Consider the following 5,847-nt stretch of genomic DNA (forward strand, 5'->3'; position numbering starts at 1 on the left):
GAAAAAAAAAAAAAGGATTTAAGACCGCATAAAATATTTCCTTATTTAAGATAATCTGTTTCAACAGACTACGCTGTCATCCTTAAGTCTGTAAGAAAGTGTATATACATGGGATATGTCTCACAAGTTAAGATGCAACATTTGATATAAGAGTTTTAGTTTGGTATTACAAGAACCGGACGTAGACCTGTACATTTACATACCTTAAAATCTTGTGTTGTAAAACACGTTCATTTTACGCTGAGCCTCACACACAAGATGTCAAGTACATAAAAATCAGCACTTGTAAAATGTCTGTCATCGCTAAAATATTTAAAACCATAAAACAACCTGCGCAAAAGTTCATGTCCGTATACATATTTCTTACAAATGCTTGTTACATCATATAAACACGGTACACAATAGCACTTCTGTTTAGATACGCTGGTCGTATTCTAAACGGTACAAATCCACTTTAAATGGCGTTTAGGGTACAACTGACACATATTATTGCAAAGATAACATTTGCATAGTGTACTGAAGCACTAGATGGCTCTTGCAACAGAATCCTGTAACAGATATGAAAAGAGAGGTATTTAAGATCTGTTACAAGATTCTCGTGTAAGAGCCATCTAGTGGCGTAGTCTGTTAAAACCGGCAGACTTGAATAAAGAAACGTTTTATGCGATATTGGTTGTTGAATGCGTTTTACAATTGAAGCAAATCGCCCTTCAGTATTCTCAAAATGAGAAAATTCAGTTATGTTTTTTTTTCGGTAACGTTTGATTTTCATCATTTTGAGAATCTTTAAGTAGCTTCTTCTGGACATCATCCGAATACTTGATGGGCCAGTGGAAAGAAAAAGAAGCCTGGCTGTTGGAATTAGCAATTAACACAAGGCTGGAACTGAAAGTCTAATTTAATGCAAGGTAAAATGACACATGATAGCATGAATGAGGAAAGGCAATTATTATGGGACTGGCTCTTGGTTCGTTAATGTTTCGGGATGTTGCGAGACTGGCCCCCTCGAATGTGTACCAGGAATCCAGTTGGAAACAGCAGTTAACCGAAATGACGCCAGCGGCCTTGCCGCAGTGGTAAAACCGGTTCCCGTCAGATCACCGAAGTTACGCGCTGTTGGGCTTGGCTAGCACTTCGATGGGTGACCGTTCGGTCTGCCGAGCGCTGTTGGCAAGCGCGGTGCACTCTCACCTTGTGAGGCAAGTTGAGGAGCTTCATAATTAAGGGCACACTCCCCTAACCGGGCTGCACTTTTAGCAGTATCTTCACCCTCATAATGCAGCTGATCTGTAAATGAGAGATAGCTCAAAATTGTTACACACAATTCGGGTCATTAGTCAAATCATTTCCCAAAAAAAAAAAATGTAAATAAATAAATAATAATTGAGACATTTATTGCATTTTGGTACTGACAACAATATTTACAATAGTAAAAAAACCGAACACTATTTCACTGCGATTCCATTTTCTTTGGAACCACTGACTGCTCAGCTTGGAAAAATAGTCAGAGTACAGACAACATTCACATAAGTGTTTTATGCCTCCAATTTCCTTCCCTGATGCTGATCTGCGAAAAAGACAAATAATTTATTTTACTATAACAAAAATATTTAAAATGTAGCACAATTAGCACCTACATCATTATCATCATGTTATAGTAAGCAAGGGAGGTAGAGGAGGTCATTGTAAATATCTGTACCAATTTTTGTGAGTTTAACTTCAGTCATTTAGAAGAAAAGTGTACCTGAATGATTAAAATTCAAGTATTCGGTAAATCGCAAAAGAAGATTTATTAACTTACCACTATGCTCTTTTAGAACATTTCAGCTGCATACTCCAGTTGTCCTCCTGTTTCCTTAACCTCCACACTCTTTCTCTTCAGTCTTTTCTTTATCCTTGACTCCTTGGTAGCAGCTTCTGCAGCTGTCTCTGCTTCGGGTACCCGCCGCTTATCAATAGCAGTTAGATCTGAAGCCATATTCCTTCCCATCTGCATATTGAATTTCTTCATAACATTGACCCTTGAAATTGCACCATCATTGAATGTTATCATTTGCATCCATTACACCAATCTTCAGCGCTATCAGTCCAACAAATACAGTTTTGGGTATTATCTCCCATATACAGCTGTTGAAGCTTTCATTTGCATTCTGAGAGAGACCATGCTTACATTTCCTAAGTAGATTTTTATTTTCCAAGTCCCTATTATAGGCCTAATTACCTCCATTACAGCACGTGCTAAGGAGTGCTTGTGGGTATATTGTATGCCTGTAGGATTGTTTATTCAGTATTTGTACCACGAATCTTTCCCTTTTGGACACAAACCATGCTCTGGGGTTTCATCTGTCGACACTTTGTGAAACTATGTTGTCCAAACAGCTCGTCTCATGTTCTCCAAATCTCCTACATTTCTCCTTATTGCTAGTCCACAATACTGAGTTAAAGAATCAGTTTCACTTTTTTTTAAGATGACCTGGATCACCTACGTGTTTTCTGACTGGCAGTTTTTTTCCACTGAAGTATTTGTATGATTTTCTCAGCCGAGCTCCCATTCTTTTTTGTACATACTCCACACATTCAAGCTTTTCTATCGGTGTGTCCCCATATGGTCTGTCATTAACAACAGTAGTCTGTCCTTCACAGTCTCCATCCCCAAGGTACACTACATACTTCACACCAGGACTGACCTCTGATCTTCTAAAAATGTTTAGAACTCCTTTCGTTTCCTTGTTTCCACTTGGGCCATCAAAGTTCTTTACACAAACATGGGTGCCAATAAATTTACTTGAACAACACTGGCAGTGCTTTGTTATACATTCATAATCTAGTATCTTACCAGTTTCAATAAATGCGGCAGTTACAACCCCATTCAGAGAAGTATGACCTGCCTTCTGCCAAGATCCATCAAATGCTGCTACAATGTCCGTATTCTCAGACAAGGCTACTGCTTCTTCTGCTGCTCTTTTCATTGAATGTTCACTTACACCACATAACGCATTATGTATTAATTTATTGTATCCGTCAAACCTCAGTGGAGGTGGTGGAGGCAAAACCATCACTGCACAAAAAGTCTGGGCAGCTCTCCTTCCCCTTCCAATACATCGCATTGCATAAGCAAGCTGAATATTTACACTGTAATGTTGACTATCAGTTACTGGCGATGTCATAGTATCACTGTGCATCTGACACAAGTTACAGGCAATAACTAGCCGACTTGAAAGACCCTTCCTTGATGAAATGTCCTCAGGAACGTCAACAATATCTTCACAATTGCAGTACTTACGTTTCACAGCACTCTTCATAAGTCTTGACAGCATATTTACGTTCACAATAACATTTCTATCGTTACTGCTGCTCATAATACTATTAGGCTTGTTCTTATTACATTCAGAAAGCGAAAGTTTACGTCTGTAGACACAATTTCCGCGGGCGACTTTTGAAGCAACTGATATGTATTATTCGGTTGTGTTTGGAACCGGTTGCCTCGAAACTTTCGTTTGGGGCTAAATTTCTTTACTCAAGGCATATGTAGCACATGAAACACACACACAGAAACAAAACAACACACAATAACTACAAAAACACACGCGTTTGAAATTCCGAAATCATATATTCTCTGATCTTTGTTTGTATTCTAACCATAGCCTCCTAGACATGCCTTGACTTTGGTTCCGGGAATGAGTGCCTTCTGGAGTACACTTGTGTTAACTATCCGTAACTAACGAAGCGGAAAACGGAAGAACAAAATAATGCATCACGTATTCTGACGCACTTCAAACTGACAGATGGGCATGGGTCCTGTGCAACATTACGTTCAACCTTAATTTTAGAACGAACGGAAAATGATAATGTCCATAAACTATACATTTTTGAAATCAGCATGAAATGCTCTTTTCTATAGATCAAGAAATTTTTTTTAAATTTTTGGTCAGTTTCAGGAGCATGCCCAGACTTTTTGTGCAGTGATGGTTTTAAGAAGTAGCGGCTCCGGTCATGAAAACTGACGACGGTCGGCAGAGCGCTGTGCTCTCCACACGCCCCTCCATATCCGCATCCAGTGACGCCTATAGGCTGAGGATGACACGGCGGTCGGTCAGAACCGTTAGGGTCTTCGGAGGCCTGTTCAGGCGGTGTTTAGTTTAGTTTAGTAGGTAACCGATATGACAGACAATGGGCTTACGAAAGAAACATTCAGTATTAAGTTCACTGCAGCAGTTCGTGGTTGTCATCAAGTGTTGTCGTGGACATAATCTTAAACTGATTCCTCCACTAACCATGCGTTAGCGAGGAATACATTTTCATCAAACTGGTTTTCATTCATCGTTTGTCGCTTTGATAGCGACGGGGCGTATTCTTGTTGGCCGCTGAACTTTCACGTCGGACTCAGCTCTTGCTCACAACCCGTACCATACTGGTCTGGACTTCCATTTTACTGCTCAAATTTGCAGTCTCGGGAAGAAGTTCATCTCTGTTACCATGTCAAGGAGATGTGCCTTGTTCATAAAGGTCTGCGCCTCCCCGATCGTCATCCTGCCCAATACCTGACGCAACTTACTGGAGGTTTTTCAAAAGCTCCGGGGCGGCAGACTCGAACAAAGACGGACTCGCGCCTTTTTCGCACGCACTGTGCGCTTGGAAGCAGATCTGTGTGAGAAGAAAATACTGGTGGACACCGTCTGGTTTTTTATACCGTTGGACGTTTTGCCTTGTCTGGTGGGCCCCCACATTACTATTTCCGGCGCGGCCCTAGACTGCGCTATGGCCAACCCTCACAGCAGCATTTGCAGCCGCATCTGCTCGTCTTGTTTTGTAAGTTGCTTTCTCAGGTCCGCTCTCCACCTCTCACAGACGCAGATGCAAACAGGCAATGGGCAGGCTACAACTAACCCACTTAGCGTTGCCCCGCCGTGTTTAATTAACCCACATCACCGAGTCTTGATTTTCGTTGCGTCTTAAAACTACAATCGTGAGTAGAAGAAACAGGTAAATACACCTGCGGAATACGTTAGGCGAATGCCTTTGCTTCACCACAAATTCTCTTGCTCGTGAGCGGAGCGAAGTTGTGAGGAAGTGCGTTTCTATTGCTATACAATTACATGTTACATTTTGAAAATTCGAAATCAAACAAAGTGAATCAACAAGGTAAGTAAAATAAGGAATCACGAGAATCGTGTCAGAGAAGCACTTCTGAATGTGCCGTAGAGTGATTTGTAGAATGGGTCTTACTCATAATAATTCCATTTGTGATTTGTTTTCTGTTTGGGCTTGCTGTAGGCAAAGAGCATGACGCACTGGCACGTCACCTCAGTGGATATACTGACAGACGTGCACACTCTCAAGCTGAAACCCCAGACCCACTTTTTTTTATCACATCCCAGGGGGCCGATAAAAATATTCAAGCACCAAAATCCGCGTTACCATGCGGAATACTGTGTAGGAAAACCACTAGCATTCCAAACAGAACCCAGTCATCTCGGAATGCATAAATGTAGCTCCTGTATAGTTTTAAAGGGAATCATGCCATTTTTCCGGCAAATTAGTGGGAAGTTCAGGTAACAGTGACGGAGGTTAATAGCAATTACGGACCCTTTTCTCCAAAGCAGACCACAAAGACTCGATATTAATGAGATCTGGTAAATTTGATATCCAGAGGAGATGCGAACGTTCATCCCCGTGCTCTCAAAACCAGTCCTGGACGATACGAACTGTGTGAATAAGGGCCCTGCCGTGTTGGGACAAAGCATCACAACTGGGGAACACACATTGTACCACGGGATGGATCGCGTCAGCCAAGCTGGCCACATAATCCTTGACATTATAATGGCTCTGAGCACTATGGGACTTAAC

The 5,847-nt window shown here is 41.4% G+C and overlaps 1 pseudogene; it reads left to right on the plus strand.

Moving 5' to 3' along the window:
* The first annotated feature begins 1,055 nt into the window (after nt 1–1,055).
* On the plus strand, nt 1,056–1,173 carry LOC124621171 (annotated as a pseudogene).
* The last annotated feature ends 4,674 nt before the right edge of the window (nt 1,174–5,847 follow it).

This window comes from Schistocerca americana, chromosome 6, assembly GCF_021461395.2.
Source record: "Schistocerca americana isolate TAMUIC-IGC-003095 chromosome 6, iqSchAmer2.1, whole genome shotgun sequence".
NCBI classification, from domain to species: domain Eukaryota; kingdom Metazoa; phylum Arthropoda; class Insecta; order Orthoptera; family Acrididae; genus Schistocerca; species Schistocerca americana.